Consider the following 19,278-nt stretch of genomic DNA (forward strand, 5'->3'; position numbering starts at 1 on the left):
ACAGACAGGCAGACAGAGAGAGACAGTCAGAGAGACCAAGACTTAGCCACTCTGTTCTAGCCGAGACATGCATGTAAACAGACGATCACTTTCTAGGCCTTCCTACAGAATGGTTTTTTACCAGGTGAGGAACGACTAAATTTCCCTTGCGACGTCAGCTTAATCCTATGCAATAAATGTCAGTGGCTTTTTTCCACCTCCTTTCATGACAGTATCAGAAACCATGATGATCACACTGTGAGTTCTGGAGAGAGAAAGACCTTGTAGGTAGGTGCGGTAATGGCCCTTTCGATCTTGTGAATTGTTGCAGAGAGTTGATATTGATCCCGTGATTATTAGTAAGGGTGCTCCGTGCCCCTGGGGAAAAGGGAGGGTGACCCAATTAGCCCATCAACAGTTGAACTGGGGACACTGGTCTTCCTTCCCGCACTGCACCCCACACCCCAACACTGCCTTCCTTCCATTTAGTCTATAACATTGTCATTGTTGTCAAATCCAACTTGGACTTTGGGGGTCAGATACAGTTTTTTGTAATCTAGTTATTCTGAACGTGCCGTAGTGAGATGTACATATTTACCTCTTTTTATGAAAATTTTTTTTTTAGGATCTTTGGGTAAAGATACGGTCAAATCAGATTGTAAATTTAGAACTCCAGGATTTTTTCCAAGTATTTTAGTTTAGCAGTCTGTTTTCGTTTGGTGTTTCAATCTTTGTATTTGCCTTATTGCATTCTGGTTATTTTCTTTTGCTTATCAGTAAACACAGGCATGCGTGTGTTCAACATGTACTTCACCAGGAAAGAATGACATTAAAACTCTTATAGTTCAGGCAAGTGCCCCAAACTCCCCATTTTTCCCCAGGAGTCTCACCGGTGAATTTTACCTTTCTCTGATTGCCTAATTTCATAAAAAGACTTTCAGCTCATTGCTGACAAAGGTGGTGTCCTTCCTGGTGTTCTCCTTGCATATAGATAGATTAGGCTTTAAGAAAACGGTGACCTGAAGAATCCATCCTTAGGCTTCTACGTACAAGTTGGCATGACTACGGGGTCCGCTTCCTCTGCTGGCTGGAACCGGGGCTATTTATAGTCTCTTTTCTTGGCTTCCGAGTTAGTGTATCTGTGTATTTATGCAAGGGAGAACTCTGAGGCCATATAAGACTGTAGTTTAGAAACCTAGTAGCCTCGTTTGCCTTTTGCTCTCTGGAAGGACAGGAATGATACTCTGTTTTGCCAACACAGAAATGTAACAGGATGGAGTGACAAGACACAGCGCTGTGGCTTCTCTGAAACCACAGGGGACACAGGCAAGCCTTGAGAAAGGGTCTACACACGGAGCAGAATTGGCCCAAGGATGAGTGACAGGGGGCATCTTCCTGGACCAGGGGGCTGCTATCAGATGCACTAGATGAAAATCTTCAGTGCCTTTGGTAGGTGGGCAGTACCTCCAATTTCCTCTGCCTCCCCCAAGGGGCAGTGACGTTTTTCAGTGAAGCCAGTGATCCCCCATTATGATGCCAGGGCAGCTAGGGTTACGTAATGCAAAGACCTCGGGCCAGATAAGACTAGCTTTTCACCTTGGGCCCTGCGGTCACACACGAGTCGGGTGATGTTATGAAGGTTCAACCTCCCTGGTCTCCAGTTTCCTCATCTACAAGATGGGGAAATCATATCCTGCCCTCACAGGGCAGTGTAGGGGCATAGGGATAAAGGTAACCACAAGAAAACGTCTGGCATGGAGCAGGTGCTAATCAAATCCTGAAAACTCATGGGCCATTTTTTCCCTCCAGGATCCACATTAAGGCTTTTAGCCAAGACGAAAAATAGAGATCAGAGGTATCTTTGGGATCCATTTCTCATTTCTTCTTTTTCTGCTTTCGGCATCCAGTGACCCAGGGGCACGCTGCCCTCTAGAACTCTCCATCTGAGCAAATGCCTGGACCCAGATGACCTCACTGAGTCCCTTCCCTGCTCCCAAAGCACTTCCCTCCTGGTGAAAGCAAAGCTAAGACTTTGAGACATTCTCACAGTCAGTAGCCCTAATCCAGTGAGTACAGGTGAGCCCGCCTGCTTTGGGGAAACCTCTTCACCTTTTTGGCACCTGGTACTTCTGTGGAGGTTTTTTAGCCTTCAGAAAAAAGAGCCCTCTGGCCCCACTCTCCTCACCATTGTTTTTTAATGGCTGGTAGTCAGAGTTTTGAAATTCCAGGGTGACTTCAAACCGCAGCCAAACGAATCCTAAGAATTTTCAGAGCCTGGTGACACCTGTGGGTAGGCTTAAAGCGCTCTGCTCGCCTCTGTTGTGCTGGCTGATTTTAGTATGGAAGAGCAGACATATGGGAGAAGGGCCGAATGGCAGACCCCCGATAGGGGTCGCCTGGGTGACAGGGGTGGGGAACAGTCTCCCCTTTGGCCCACCTGTGTCTGGGATGCCTGTTTACCATTTGTGAAAAGTGGGTGGAAGAGGTAAAAATGTTAAGTCAAAAATCGGATAATGTTTTACAGCAACGCAATTTAAACGTGCAGTGAGTTCAGTCATAATGTGCTACGTTGCTTTTTTTCTAAGCATGAAAGTCACATGCGCTCATAAGAGAAAATTTGAAAGAGTAGAAAAATTTGTTTTAAGTTTTTTTAATGTTCATTTATTTTTGAGAGAGAGAGACAGAGCATGAGCGGGGAGGGGCAGAGAGAAAGGGAGAGACAGAATCCAAAGCAGGCTCCAGACTCTGAGTTGTCAGCACAGAGCCTGACACGGGGCTCAAACTCACGCACTGTGAGACCGTGACCTGAGCCAAAGTCAGACGATTAACCGACTGAGCCTGCCAGGCACCCCTTAAGAGGCAGATAAAAATTACTCGTAATTCCCTCCACCTAAAGTTGTAATTATTATTAATATCTTGGGGGTCTGTATCTCTGTGCCTCACTCACACACACTTACATTATGTCATCACACACATGTGTAGTAGTTGAGAAAACGGTGTGCAAGTCAAAATTTCACATCCTTGTATTGTTTTCATTAGTAAGAGGCAGAGGAGCAGTGTGGTTGAGAGATCGTGCATTCGGACAGCCCTTATTTGAGTCCGTGCTTTGTGGCCAAGTATGTGATGGTGGGAGGAACTTCAGGCCTCCCTTTCCTCCGCTGCGAAACGTAGATACACCGTGCAGTTGTGACGATTCAGTGAGATGTTTTCTGTAAAGTGCTGAAGGTAATGCCAGCATCGAGACCTCATTCTCCAAACTGTGGCCAAGGCAACATTTATAAGCAAGCCCTTCTGCCCCTGTGGGCTGTCTGTCCCCTCCTTCTACCCTGTCCTTCTAACCATTTTTTAAAATCCTACCGTTTAAAGGTACAACTCAAATGTTGCCCCATCTAGGGAAACTCCCCGGGTGGTGGGGATTCTCCTAGACGCATGCCAATAGGTGCTTCTGGAAGTCTGTGTGGTGTCGTGGTGAGAAGTCCCAGTGCTTCACCAAACTCCCTGGGTTCAAGGCCGGCTCTGTCATTCACTAGCTCAGCATCCTGGGGAGAGTTCCTTAATTCCTCTAGGGCACCGAGCGCCCCTCATAGTACCTACCTTACAGGGTTGTCAGAGGGTTAAAAGGGTTATCCCATGACAAATACTGAAAACAATGCTCAGCCAGTGTTAGCCGTTATCACACAGAACATCTGCATGGGGGTTAGTGACTTGGGTGTTGCCTTTTTCTTTTAGAAAAGCCTGGATTTTATCTTACGCGTCTTTGTATTCCCTGTCAACCCACCCGAGTGCCAGCCTGGAGCAGATGTTCAGTTTACACGTGCGGTTTAATCGCTTTGGGTTGAAAGCTGCAGGGGGAAGTCAGGCCTGCTTGAGATGATGGCACGCCCAAGATTTTATTGCCGGAGCTTCCGGGTTGTTGGAAGTGTAAGCACTTGAGTTACAAAGGCTAAAGGAAATGAAAAGTTTTCTCCTTTATCAAGTTCGTATTGTAAGACAGTTGTAGAGTTACAGAATTATTGCGAATAGGGTACAGGGAGTTCCCATATGATCCACGCCATTTCACGCATTTACTAGTATCTTACGGTGTGTTGGTTACAATTAACGAGCCGATACCAGCTAGTGCCCGTCCTGTATTCACATTTTCTCCGTGTTCCCTTAAAATTCTTTTCCTGTTCCCGAATCCCATCCAAGATGCCATATGGTAGTAGTCCTGATATGGCCTGAGGCTCATCTTGGCTGTGATAGTTTCTTAGACTTTCCTTGTTGTTGATTCCCTTGACAGTTTTGAGGAACACTAATCATGAATGACTAGTTCCACAATACTTGTTCCACAAGTAGGATCTTTTTAAAGTTTTTAAAAATTAATTTATTTTGAGAGAGAGAGCACATCAGCATGTACACAAGTAGGGGAAGGGCAGAGAGAGAGAGAATTCTAAGCAGACTCAGCAGTGAGTGCAGAGCATGACGTGGGGCTCACTTAACTGACTGAGCCACCCAGGTGCCCTGCAAGTGGCGTTTTTAATCGAGATATCATTGACAGAGTACAGAATCCACCCTTTTGAAAATGTGTGCAGCCAACTCAATTTAAAATAATCCTGGGTGGCTCAGTTGGTTAAGCGTCCAACTTCGGCTCAGGTCATGAGCTCATGATTTGTGGGTTCGAGCCTGGGGTTGACAGCTTGGAGCCTGGAGCTTCGCATTCTATGTCTCCCTCTCTCTCTGCCCCCCTCCCTCCCAACCCCCTGCTCAAGCTCTGTCTGTCTCTCTCTCTCACTCAGAAATAAACATTAAAAAATTTTTAAAAAATAATCCTTTGGTAGTTTTATTTTGTTAGAACTAAAATTTATTAATAAAACCAGATTTCCTTAAATTGTATACAAAGTGCTTCCAGATAGGAAGTGTGTTATTTAAATTCCTTTTATATGGTGAGCTCAGCTGCTTCTGGTGAGCATTTATTTGAGCAGGGTTACAATGCATTTTGGCAAAAGGGAACCAGAAGGTCATCTTGGGTTCTCTGTTGCCCTGGAAATGTTGAAAGGAATGAATTTGTTCTGGCATCTTGGACTGTTTTGGACACAGTTTCTAGCAGGGTACTTGTTTTTATATACTAACTGAAATAGTACTGATGTCAGAGTGGCTTGCATTTGGAAAACAAAAAGGAAAATGGAAATACATCTTTTTACCTTGACGAAAAGCTACCAACAAATGGGCAGAGATGATCCGTGAGTAGAAATCAGGGTGTGGGAGTGGGATTCCGGTTTATGCAGCTTTCACTGCATGCCTAGTTCGTTCGTTCATTCATTCATTCACTCATTCAGCAGATCTTTATTCAGTGCCTCCCATGTGCCAGAAACTGTTGTTAGTCCTTGAGATGTAGCAAAGAACAAAGCAGACAAAATCATGCACTCCTGAAGCTTTCACACGGGCAATGTAGACAGTCAACACATAAATGTACGTCAGGGGTGATGGGACACATCCTTTGAAAAAGGAGAAAGTGGGTCAGGCGATACAGAACGGGGGATGGGAGGTGTTCCAGAAATCCCTCTTTGAGTTGAACTTTAGGCAGAGACAGATGTATATTTGACTAAAAGTGCATCTCCCGCATGGAAATTCTCTCTGGAATGAAGTTCTTTCAATTAAAATCCATCAACAAAATTAATGGAGTAGCTTTCTACCACTGTCACCAGGCTATGTTCTAGGGACTTTTAATGGTCAGTAAATGCCCAGTCCCTGCTTCCAAGGAACTTCCTGCCTTGACTGGGAACAAGATTAATCAATTAAAAAGAAGCCCTTCGTGACCAGTACTGGCACTGTGACAAGTGCTGGGAAGGAGGCGACAGGGGTCCATGAGCCAGGAGGGGGGCGAGGAGGAAGCCAGTCTCATCCGCTCGGTCAGGGAAGGCTTCCTCGAAGAGGGACGCTTGACCTGCAGGCCAACAGAGAAGGTGGAATGAACAGCGGTGATTAGGACTCAGGAGGAAGGCCAGAGAGCCTGGGCACCGGGAGCCAGAGAGGATTATGGGAAGACCATGTGGTGGGGGCAGTAACCAGGAGTCAGTCACGAACTGAGAGAGGAAGTCTGAATCCCTTGGTGCCACTGCATTCTTGGAAGTGGGTATTCTTGCTATCATTAAAAGCGCCTGCTAGATGGTTCTAAATGAGAATACATTCATCTGAACATTTGTCTTGCTTTGACACTTTTGGAATTTACAGTGTAAGCCAAATTTTGTAAAGATAAGCTGGAATGTGCTATGATGCATCCAATTCAGATAGCCACCAATGAGAAGAAATCGATTGCATTGACAGCGTTTTAAAAATGATTGCCTGGGTGACTCAGTCAGTTAAGCATCCCACTTCGGTTCAGGTCATGATCTCACCGCTTGTGAGTTCGAGCCCCGCGTCGGGCTCTGTGCTGACAGCTCAGAGCCTGGAGTCTGCTTCAGATTCTGTATCTCCCCTTGCTCTCTGCCCCACCCCCACTCACTCTCTGTCTCTCTCTGTGTCTCTGTCTCTCAAAAATAGATACACGTTAAAAAAAATGGTTGAGTAAGAACAAAAATAGATTCTTTTTAGGAAGACAGTTATTAAGCTCAAGACATAGAGGGTTCTTTTATTTTTCTTACGTGTTTTTAAATATCAGTAAGTGATATTTTAGAGGAGACGCTTAATTGTATTAGGCAGTGAGTATGGTTCTTAGAGGCAAAACAGCCCTCGGGGAATGTTTTTTAATCTAAGAAAATGAATTATCTTTGTTTAAAGCTTTTCCTCTAGGACATTCAGTTACTCCATGTTGTGCATCGTCTTGTGAGAGTGTTTGGATCTGACATGCCCAGAATCCAGTGACTTTATAAAGACTGAACAATGCTTTTGCTAAGGATGCAAAAATGCCTAATCTCCGGCTTTTAAAATGTTTCTGCCTTTTTAGGAAAATCAAGATGTGATCGTGGAGTAGAGTTCGATGAAGGTCTTACAACAGCGGTGGGGGCGGGTGAATAGTGCTGGAGGGAAGGCAGTGCTGTAGTTGTCTTGGTCTGGCGAGGTTGGGTTTGGATTATGACCCTTCCCTGCAGGTGCACAGCAGATCCTGTTTGATGACAACGCGTTTCACATTCCCATTTGTTGAAACAGTTAACAAACACACCACCCAGATTTCCAATTGTCATTTGAATTCTTTCCAAAGCTTCAAAATGTTGACCAAACTGAAACTTAGGACCATTTTGTTTGTGTATTTCTAATTTTTTTTTTTTTATTGTGAAAGTAGCAGAGGCTTTATTTGGGAAATTTAGGAAATACAAGAAAGTTGAAGGAGACAAGTAATCTCATCACTAATCATCTCCTTATGGCTTGTGAGAGTAGTATTTTAAATGCAAGTAGTCTTTTTATGATCATGGAAATGATATATACATACTTTAGAAGGAAAGATAATATATAACGAGATAACCACTGGTAAGGTTTGGCCGATTTCTGCAGTGTGTGTGTGTGTGTGTGTGTGTGTGTTTCATTTGGCCGATTTCTGCAGTGTGTGTGTGTGTGTGTGTGTGTGTGTGCGCGCTTCATATTATAAAACTTGAATTCAGATTAGTACTGGAAAGGGTTAAGGAATGTACTTTCAAGGATTGTCTATTAAAAAAATTTCTTCAAAGTAGCTCCTTCTTGAAAATCTTGGGCTTTCACATTTTAATAACATTCTGATATTTTCAAACTGGCTAATTTCATAATCTCAGTTGCTGCTTTGAGGGCCTTATTTTGAATGAGAATTTAATGTTTATGAATAGGCCATTAAAATAGTTACTAAATTATTTAGCCAGAAATTCACATTAACTGAACAAGAATTCAAAAATAAATATAGCCCAGAAAGGGGGTAAACATGTATCAAATAACTTTCCAGATATTGTACTTCTATATCCTTCCATACTTTTTTGGATGCATGTGTGTGTGTGTGTTTACACAAAATTATTTCATGTTGTTTGCATTATTTTATACCTTGTTTTCCTCCTTAAGTTGAATAATAGGAACACTTTTCTATTTCACACAACAGAATTTTCTATTAGCATTTTCAGTGGCTGTAAATTATGTGATTTTATAGTAATATCATAGTTTAAACAATTTTTTATTGTAAAACATTTGGGTTGTCTCCATTTTTTTCTATTACTAAAAACAGTATGGTTGTAAACACTGTTGGTAGATTATTGCCTGAAGATGATTTCTAGAAGTAGAATTTTTCAGCATTGAGAATATGACTAGTTTTGAAGCTTCTGTTACGTATTGTCAGCTTCTCATTCTGGGCCACCGCATTCTTCTTCACATTTTCATCAACAGTGGATATTATCGTTTTTTAAAATACTGTTTTAAGTTTCTTTCTTTATTTTTAGAGAGAAAGAGCATGCACAAGTGGGATGGGGGCAGAGAAGGAGAGAAAGAGAGAGAGAGAAAATCCCAAGCAGGCTCCCCACTGTCAGTGCACAGCCTGATGTGGGGCTTAAACTCGTGAACTGTGAAATCAAGACCTGAGCTGAAAGTCAGGCACTCAACTGACTGAGCCACCCAGGCGCCCCTATCATTCTTTTAAGTTCTTACATACCTACTAAACACAGAAACGTGTCTATTGTTTTCAACTTCCCTATACCCTGATCTCCTCCCTATCATATTTTTGGACAGTTCAGTTCACGGTGTTCATGGAAAACTTGTAGGCACGTTCCGTTAAACGTCAGCACTCGGATGTGGACCTTGAGCAAACACGCTGGCAATCGATTTCAGATTTTGATAGTAGAGAATGGGAAAGGAAGCTTTGGAAATTCAGAACTTAATTCATATTTACTGCTACGTGATGACTGGCTTACGTGCCACTCAACTGGAAATTTATTCTTTGTGAGGATGTGTTCCCAGCATACACAACAAGCAATCAAACTGTCCAGTTGCTAAACTTAGATTCCACGTAAACTTAGTAGTAATTATTTCAGTTTGGGAAGTGCCCAAAATGCACGTTAATTTGATTTGCCCCCAAAATTCAAGTTAAACATTGTGTAGATTTTTTTTTTTCCGTTTCCAGAATTTAAGCTTTGCTAGTATGTAAGGAACATAGAATCCTCTAACTGGAGAAGCTTTAGAATCTCTCATCCGATAGTCACATATTTGGAACCTAAGACATAGAAAGATAAAATAGCTTGCTTGAAGTCAAGTGTAGACTCAGAGCCCCAGGAAACGGTGTCTCTTGGTCTAGTGCCTTGTCCTTACCTCTGCAGCTGAACATGGAAACCTGCAAGAGAAGATGTCAACTCCTCCACTCCCTCCATACAGATGTGCCCAAGATGCACCCAATCTTTAGGTCAAAACAATTGAACAAGCTGAAAAACCCTCGCAGGTGAAGACAGAGTTGGGGCTCAGGACTGGCATATGAAGAAGACCTTTATGGAAATATTCTTTCCTGATATCATCACATGTTTAAATACTTTGCTCTTCTTAGGGTTTTCCCTTCACTTCACTTATCTGGGAATTACATTTTTATGTGTGCATAATTCTTAGAAGTCGGAGATTACATTTTTTCATGTATCTCCCGGCACGACCTGTCGCCCGCCCTGCCTCTGTGCATATGGAGGTGATCGTGCTGACCCCGTGCCAAAAACATGTGTGGCCCCCCGCGGGAGGAGATGGTTGGAGGAGAGCCATCCTTCTGTGAATGGAGTCCATTTGTGGTCCTTGAATAAGGCTTTTCTTCACGTGAAATGAAGGATTCACGTGGGTTTTGACCCTATGGCTTTATGCTGTTGACAGTGTTCTCTTCCCTAACAAGCTGACGAGTTGATGAAATGGGGCCATGGTCAGTGTCACACTTCGGGGCCTCTGGGAGGTGGACTCTGAGGCAGATGGCAGGCAGGAACCCACATGATTGGAAGGGTGTGGGAGTAGGAAAGGAAGCGGGCTATGCAGGGGGAAGTCGGGATGCGAAGCAGGACTGGCAGCAGCCTCCGTCACCACACGGGGAGCTCTGGAGCTTAAATGACCAGTCAGACTTGTCTGGGGTTGGGCTGAAATTGACTGGATTTTATTTTATTCTTTATTTTTATTCTTTTTTTGTTTCAGTACCTTGGCTTTTGTTTTTATTTATTTTTTAAGTTTTTATTTACATTCCAGCTGGGTAACATACAGTGTAATATTAGTTTCAGGTATAGACTATAGTGATTCAACGCTTCCCATACAACACCTGCTGATCATCACAAGTCCCCATCACCTGTTTCACCCCTCCCCCACCAACCTCCCCTCTGGTAACCATCAGTGTGTTCTCTGCAGTTAAGAGTCTGTTTCTTGGTTTGCCTCTCTCTCTCTCTCTCTCTTTTCCTTTGCTCGTTCATTTTGTTTCTTAAATGCCATATGAGTGAAATCATATAGTATCTGTCTTTCTCTGACTGACTTATTTCACTTAGCATAACACCCTCTAGCTCCATCCACATTGTTGCAAATGGCAAGATGTCATTCGTTTTTATGGCTGAGTAGTATTCCGTTGTGTGTGTGTCTGTGTGTGTGTGTGTGTATGTATAGACACACCACGTCTTCTTTATCCATTCATCAGTTGATGGACACTTGGGCTGTTCCCACTGTTCTGCCATTATAAATAACGCTGCTCTAAACATCGGGGTGCAGGTATCCCTTCGTATTAGTTTTCTTGTATTCTTAGGGTAAATACCTAATGGTGCAATTGTTGGGATTGTAGGGTAGTTCTATTGTTAACTTTCTGAGGAACCTCTGTACTGTTTTCCAGAGTGGCTACACCAGTTTGCATTCCCACCGGTGCACGCAGGTTCCCCTTTCTCTGCATCCTCGCCAACACCTGTTGTTTCTTGTGGTGTTTGGGTGTAGCCATTCTGACAGGTGTGAGTGATATCTCGTTGTCGTTGTGATTTGCATTTCCCTGATGACCCGTGATGTTGATCATCTTTTCATGTTTCCTTACCCTCATAGATGAGAGTCATTGGGTGGGGACCCAAGAAGGGCTGTGTGACCTTCGTAGAGGCACTTGTCACTGATGGGGCAGCAAGTGATTGGGGCACACATTCCAGGGAGCACTGCGGTCAGCATCAGTCATCATTGGATAAGTGTCTATACACATGAAGAAAAGACCACTGACCCTAGATATGGAGATAAGGAGTTTTGCCTCATTTGGTTCAACTCCACGAATTGACATTTGTTGAGCAGAGGCACAATGAATCCCTAATGTGTGTAAATACAAAACAAAATACAAAATACAGAATACAAAACAGGAATTTAAGACACTTCATCCCCTGGGGTGGGGGTGGGGGAAACTGACCCTTCCTTCTACCGTGGGTTGAGAACATTGAGCACCACACGTAAACCTCTGCATGCAGGATCTTGGGTCAGTGGCCATAGATGAAGAAGGGACCCGGCAAGGCTTGTCTGCTGCACAGGGTTGTGCTATTTGTACCAGTTGGCTCCTACAAGGGGCTTCCTGAGGTCCTGAAATTGGGGCTTGAAATTTGGCCCGTGCCCTCTCTGGCTGGAGTTTAGAAGAAGGGTTGCCTTTACTATTCAGTACACCTAGAGGGAGTCAACTTTGTTTATTTACACACAGCTGTTGTATAAGCTGGTCATAGCCCTGCTCAGAAATGCTTATTGAAGACTTATTTTAAGTGTGTGTGGGGGGGTGTGTGTATGTGTATTGAGACTGCTTATATGTGCCTTTGAGTATGTGTATGCACACCTGTGTGTATATATGTGTGTGCACATGTAAGGCTCTCATAAAGCTCAGGCCAGTGGAGGCGGGGGGGGGGGGGGGGGGAGGGGAGGGGGGAATGTGGTAACTCACACACAGAGAAGTCCTGGGCTTACTTCCTCACCTCCTAAGTCCCTTTATTGTTTGAGCTCCTTAAGGACCCAGCCTGTTTCATTCATGTTTGTATCCTCTGCACTCTTTTTTTTTTTGTCCTTCTTTTTTTTTCTTTGGGAGAGAGAGAGCGAGAGTGAGTCGGGGAAAAGGGCAGCGGGAGAGAGCGAGCAGAATCTTAAGCAGACTCCATTCTCCGTGCAGAGCCTGCTGTGGGGCTTGATCCCAAGACCGTGGGATCGTGACCTGAGCCGAAATCAAGAGTTGGACGCTCAACCAACTGAGCCACCCAGATGCCCCTGTACCCTCTTCACTCTTTAGAGTTGTAGCCTCTTCACAAATATAACTCAGAAAGGGACACTCCCACTGGCTTTGTACCCGTGGCCCCGGGGCAGGAAGATCCATGTGATAATATGGAGATATTCACATTGGTTTTCCCCAATACGGAGGGTCCAAGAATATGATGGTGCGGGAGCAGCTTCTAGTACTTCAAATATGTTCCCTGCAGCTATTCTTGCAATGAGAGGACACAGTTGCCCACCTGCCATGTTTTCTCTATTTTCCCCTGAGATCTAACCCATCTGAGTGATTTTCCCACGTGGTAAGGACACTTAATCCTATATTGGGGGGGTGGGGGTGGTCAGGGAAGACTTCTTAGAAGATGCAGTGTCTTACTGAAATCTTATGATAGAATTTATCCAGGTAAAGGGTTTAAGGAAATGGTAGTGGTGGGGACGGAGGGAGTGTGAGGGAGGGAGAAAACGGGGGAAACCTTTGTAGGCAGCACGGTGCGTTCCAGAAACTGAAACTGAGGTGTTGGAGTCAGGCAGTAAAGATAAGACGGGGTTGTTTCAGAACAGGTCTTGAAGCCATGTTAAATAGTTTGCTCTGAGGGCGGTGGGGAACTATTGCAGGGTTTCAGGCAGGGGTGCGGCATCATTAGGTTTGGTTTTGGAAGACCCATCTGGCCACACAGTGGAGAGTGCGTGGGAAGAGTGAGCGCTGGGAGTAGCCTTGGCCTTCCTTAACTGGTGAGGACGAATCTGCCGCAGGATGATGATGATAATGTCGCAAGGTGAGTTAGTGAAAGGGAACGTGAAAAGAAATATAAGAGATACATGAATTGGAAGGGGCGCCTGGGTGGCTCAGTCGGTTAAGCTTCCAACCCTTGGCTTTGGCTCAAGTCATGGCTCAGGTTCATGGGATAGAGCCCCGCCTCGGGCTCTGTGCCGGCCGTGTGGAGCCGGCTTGGGATTTTCTGTCTCCTGTCTGTCTCTCTCTGCCCCTCCCCCACTTGCGCTGTCTGTGTCTCTCTCCAGATAAATAAACTTTAAAAAAAATTTAAAAATCTATATATGAATTTGCAAAAAAAGAAGGAGGAAGGATGACAGAACCGGGTACCTGGGTTGTTTGCAAAGTACTTGAGCTCCTTTTCTTATCCAACAGTTGAAATAACCCTGTAGACAAGTAGAATGAGAATTATTATCTCTCTCTCTTTTTTTTATAAATGAAGAAACTGGGGTTCTGAGAAGTTTACTGAATTGTCTGGTGACACAGAGCTGATAAAGGAACTAGAACTTAAGGCCAGTTGCCCTGTTATATTGCTTCTTTTATAATCCTATGTTTGTTCCAGTGATTGAGTAAGGTCAGGGAAAATTAAGTACCTCCAAATCTAGTTTACTTCGTCTCCACTGCAGTGAAAAGGATTACAGTTTTCTCTAATAGAAGTACAAGGTACAAGTGGAATGAATAGTCTTTTTTTTTTTTTTTAATTTTTTTTAAGGCTTACTTATTTTTGAGAGAGAGGGAGAGACGGAGCATGAGCAGGGAGGGGCAGAGAGAGAGGGGGACACAGAATCCGAAGCAGGCTCCAGGCTCCGAGCTGTCGGCACAGAGCCCGACGCAGGGCTTGAACCCACGAACTGCACGAACCGCAAAATCACGACCTGTGCTGAAGTCGGACACTCAACCGACTGAGCCTCCCAGGCGCCCCACAAATAAAATGAATAGTCTTGAGGCAAGGGTCTACGATGGTAAACAACTGAATGCTGGGTAGCCATCTTCCCCCACCCACAGACCACCTCCTCTGACCTCCAGTGGGTGCACACAGAGGTGAAGAGAACAAGGCCAAAGGCATACTACATTACTTAGTTAGCTTTGTACCCAAACCCCAGTGGATTTGACAACTTGAACCTTCAAGGATTCTTTGTCCATACCAAATGGACCTAAGTGGCTTCTTGTTAAAATTTTCACTTAAGGGGTGCCTGAGTGGCTCAGTCAGTTAAGCGTCTGACTCTTGATTTTGGCTCATGTCATGATCTCATGGTCATGAGATCGAGACCCGTGTGGGACTCCACATTGAGTGTGGAGCCTGTTTGGGATTCTCTCTCTCTCTCTCTCTCTCTCTCCCTCCCTCCCTCCCTCCCTCCCTCCCTCTGTCTCTGCCCCACTCCTGCTTGCATGCTTTCTCTTTCTCTCGCTCTCAAAATAAATAAACATTAAAAACATTTTCCCTTAAAATAATGTTATTGAAGGGCGCCTGGGTGGCTCAGTGGGTTGAGTGTCTGGCTTTGGCTCAGGTCATGGTCTCACAGTCTGTGAGTTCGAGCCCCGCGTCGGGCCCTGTGCTGACAGCTCAGAGCCTGGGGCCTGCTTCCGGTTCTGTGTCTCCCTCTCTCTCAGCCCCTCCCCTGCTCATGCTCTGTCTCTCTCTGTCTCAAAAATAAAATAAAATAAAAATTAAAAAAAAATGTTATTGAGGTGAAATTCACATAACATAGAATTCACCATTTTAGAGTGAACAATTCAGTGGCATTTAATACATTCACCTTGTTGTGCAACCACTGCCTGTGTCTAGTTCTAACACATTTCCATCACTCCAGAGTAAACCCCCTGTTAAGTACTTTCCCCATCCTCTCCTCCCCCAGTCTCTGGCAACCATCAATTTGATGGCTCCATCTGGCATTCTGTCTCTATAGCTGTATCTATTCCGGGTATTCGATGCGTAATTTCATGGAATTATACAATGTGTAATCTTTTGTGTCTGGCTTCTTTCATTTAGCATCATGGTTTAGAGGGTCATCTACACTGTAGGGTATATTGGCACTTCATTCCTTTTCATGGTTGAACGATACTCCGTCGTGTGAATGTACCATGAGTTGTTTATCCATTAATCTGCTGATGGATGTTTGGCCTGTTGTTTCCACCTTTGGACCATCGTTGAATAGCATTGCTCTGAACAGGCGTGCGCATGTACTTTTTTAAGTACCTGTTTTCAATTCTTTTGGGTATATGCCTAGGAATAGAATTTTGAGGTCAGGTGGTGAGTCTATGTATCACTTCTGAGGAACCGTATACAAGTGTTTCCTTTCTCTCCCCACCCTTGCCAACACTTGTTATTTTCTGTTTGTTTTGTTTCATTTTATTATAGCCATCCTAGTGGATGTGAAGCATAAGTGGCTGCTTTTTATTAGGCCATTCCTGGTTTCCACCAGAGGAGAAAAGTCCCTTTAAAGTAGAAGGGAAACAGGCTAGCCTTTCTTTCTTTCTTTTTTTTTTTTTTTTTTTGCCAACTGTTGTGGGAGGAAAGGAAATCTCCAAGGAGATTGTTCCTAGAAGGATCCCTAAAGAGGGAGTACCCTTCTGGAACTCAAGGCTTTAATCCCTGGGCCTGACCCCATGATCTTCCCCCTGCTCTAGCATGGAGGGCTGGTAGCTGCTTTACCTTGGAGGGACTCCCTTCTGTCATCTCTTTTTGAAGGTGGAATGAGCCAGCAAACTATGAAGGAGGGTGTGTAGGAAGGAAGCCAAAGCTTACTGGACACATAAATTCTTAGATTCATTCATTTATTCAGTACATATTTATGAGGTATATTTTATGTGCTGGACAGTCTTCTGGATGCTCATGATACATCGGTAACTCAAACAGATACAAGTCCTTGCTTTCCCAAGCTTTCCTTCAGATGACATGGGGGCAGATAGAAATTGAACAATAAACACAACGAACAAATTATATAGTATGTTGGAAGGTGGCAGGTGCCTTGGCAAAAGAAAAAGTAGAGCATGATGGGAAGGTTCTGGGGTGCTGGGATGGGACAGTGTGAGGTATTTAATAGGATAATGGGTAGACCTTTTGGGGAAGCTGGGAATTGACCACAGCCTGGGAAGACCTGGGCATAGAGAGATTTTCTGAATCAAAAAGCTTCACCCAGACAGCCTGAGATTCTCAGTGCAGCGCTGACGTCCTACTTCTGCTTCGCTTACTGATCTCTTATTCCTCACTTGTTCAGCTGTTCGTTTTCTTAGCCGTCTTTTGACGTTCGTCTGTCTGCTTCCCTTTGCCCAATGCGCAAACGGGCCTTCCTGGTCATGACCGTCTGGTTAGCAACAGTGAAAATTTGGAGCCTCGGGCCCTTGAGCAACTTGGGGCCCTTGAGACGTAGGAAGCCAGATGTGAGTGAACAAAATCTTCCCAACGGTAAGTGAGGTAGAGACTCAATGTTGTAGAGGCTTGTAGGCCATAGCTAGGCATGCTAGGATTTTGTTACTTTGTTTTCAGTCTCCTCTAGGAGGGACTTCTGGAAGACTTTGGAGATCGTTCTAGCTGAGAGTTCAGAAAACGTGTGATTCTCAGACCCCCCCCCCCCCCCCCCCCCCCGCGCTTCTGGTGTTTTGCCAGTAGGGCACCCAACAAAGGCGTTAAGCTGGTCTGGTTTCTCTTGCAGTTCCCTCCTTATGTGGAGCTGTTTCTTTTGAGATGAGAGACCATAGCAAGGCATGGGCAGCTGTGGGGGAGCTAGACTGGCTCAGTGTCTCAGGAGGCTTGTGCTTGGAAGAGGAGATCAGAATCATTTTGACCACGAGACCACATCCATATTCGATCTTATTTTTGCTGACTTTTCAATGTCCTGTGCTGATGTTTATGTTTTATGAAATGAACATGTCTACAATCGTGCTTTCAGCAGACCCATTGTGTAAAGCGGAGAATACAGTGTAGACAGCATGCTGTGCTTTCGTTCACTTCACAGTGGTCTCTGATTTCAAGTTTGGCCAAAGAGGATTCATTTCCGAGACAAAATTTGCTTCCGATATTAACCTTCTAGCTCTGGTTTTAGCATGTAGAGAACTGCACGTAGTCTGGTTATTAGTAAATTCATAGTCTCCAAATTTAAAAATACATGGCTCGGTCTAATGAAGATAAGACGTTGCTTTAAATATCCAGGTGTTGCAAAGGGGAGCTCGGGAGCTCTGGAATACTTTTCCAAAATGAAATGGGGTTTTGGTTATTTTAGGCAGTCATTAAACAGTTGTTAGCCAGTTTAGTAAGTTTATATAAAACTGCATATTTCGAAGCTTTAAATGCCGCAGAAGTTCCAGTGTAAACAGAGGACAGAATCAGTGCTTTACACGGAAGCACCCAGCACTGTGCCTCATTCCAACTGAGGAAATGCTTACAAGTTCAAGGCCAGACGCAGGTTGACTCACCCCAGCAGTTAAAGAGGCTCTGGGGTATTAATCTCTTCAGGTTAGCAAGTCGGGGCCAAGAGGCCGGGTCCTGGTGCTAGTTCCGTGCGGGTCAGCTAGGTTTGCTTTGTTCTGCGTTTTGCAGATTGTGTCACAGACCCTGGTAAATGTCTCATAAATGCATTCCACTCTTCAAGAGAGTGTGGATTATGAGCTGCTGGCTCCTAGCCAGAGGGGGACGCTCAGCAACCCTCTGACAGGCGTGCCAAGAATGTTCTCTGTTAGGACTGTCAGTGCCTAACGTGGCGAAGACAGCTCTTGCTCTAAGTGACACCTGCCTTTGGTAGAAAGCTCTGGAACTCACGCCTAAATATGGTGACTGGCTCTGATATTGGCCAATTTCTCCCTGAGTTGCTGTTGGAGAAGGAAAAGAAGGAGTAAAAACTGCTGTTGATTTCTGTGTGACGTCTTTGAACTTGAATTTATCAGGAGAGTCAGTCCTTTGGTACAGAGCATCTTATGCATTGGTTCACGAATTAAAATGCACGTGTGCTCTTACAAAGCTTTAATCTGCATCACTGCAGTGTCTTGTAAAAGTTCCTGATTCCGAGCCCTTCTCATCTACAGTGTGAGTAAGAGTAGCGATTAGTGATGCTAATAATAGCTAACGCTTCCCGAGCATTTACTGTGGTCCAGGCTTTGTTTTGTCCATGTTATGTATTATTATATATTCATTACTTTCATTGATATATTATATATTATATTCATTATATTATATTATATTGTATATCAATATATATTTTATCATTTATAATTATATCTTATTAAATATATTTTATAATTTATAAAATTTATATAATTTATAAAATATATATAATGATATATTTTATTAAATATATATTTAATTATTTTCATCAATATCTATTATGTTCATTATATTATATTATATTATATATTCAATATATATTTTATTATTTATAATTATATTTTATTAAATATATTTTATAATTTATAAAATTTATATAATTTATAAAATGTATATAATGATTATGTTTTATTAAATATATATTTAATTATTTTCATCAATATATATTATGTTCATTATATTTTATATTATATTACATTATATTATATTATATATTCAATATATATTTTATTATTTATAATTATATTTTATTAACTATATTTATAATTTATAAAATTTATATAATTTATAAGATAATGATTATATTTTATTAAATATATATTTAATTATTTTCATCCATATATTATATATTATATTCACTATATTATATTATATATTCAATATATTATATTCACCAATATATTATATATTATTACATATTATATATTCACTGGATCCTCAAAGTAACCCTGTCACAAGGAAGCTATTCTCAGTCTGGCCACCGTACTTCAACCCATTGCGTGAAACTGTCCACACAACAGCAGCAAGAACAACCCACTTTGAGTGTGCCCTGTGTGCCAACCACTTATTAAAGCAAGTCTTTACTTTTACTGTGTCATTCAGTCTCATTGGTGTCTAAACCAAACTCCTCCCTAACAGAGAAGTGCCCTACCTTTTTTTTTTTTTAAATCCCAACACCATGGCTGAAATGCCTTTGTATGTGTGTCCCACTTTATTTTCAAAATAATTTAGGAGGCCTTTGAGACAATTGTCTTCCAGGCAACAAAGCTTAAATAGCCTATTTCTCTATTTTCCTGATTTTTTCCGTACGGTGTCTTTAGAGTGCATCCAGTCCTGAGTTTTTCTTGCTATTCCCAAATTTCGGATGCTCTCTTACGCCTCTCTCTCTCCTCTCCTCTTTCCCTCTGTATTTTATTCTCCGTGGGACACTCCATTATGCCTCTTAGCTACATGGCCGTTGCTCTGTTATAATGATCGTGACATTAGCCAACAATTTTCAGAGCTTTTTGACGGCAGGGAACTGTGTCTTATTCATGCTCTTGTTCTAGCACCTAGCACTGAGGCCTGGCACATCGGG

At 43.2% G+C, this 19,278-nt stretch overlaps 1 protein-coding gene and 1 long non-coding RNA gene across 4 annotated transcripts in view; both read left to right on the plus strand.

The window, feature by feature from the left end:
- CACNB2 (calcium voltage-gated channel auxiliary subunit beta 2) overlaps positions 1-19,278 on the plus strand; it is a 383,221-nt gene that overhangs the window by 33,642 nt on the left and 330,301 nt on the right. The window lies entirely within an intron of this gene.
- On the plus strand, positions 1,080-18,790 carry LOC122223922. Its single transcript, XR_006204577.1, has 4 exons — positions 1,080-1,428; positions 1,887-2,055; positions 16,102-16,289; positions 18,645-18,790. It is a non-coding gene; the product is annotated as an uncharacterized LOC122223922 (long non-coding RNA).

The sequence above is a fragment of the Panthera leo genome, chromosome B4, assembly GCF_018350215.1.
Source record: "Panthera leo isolate Ple1 chromosome B4, P.leo_Ple1_pat1.1, whole genome shotgun sequence".
NCBI classification, from domain to species: domain Eukaryota; kingdom Metazoa; phylum Chordata; class Mammalia; order Carnivora; family Felidae; genus Panthera; species Panthera leo.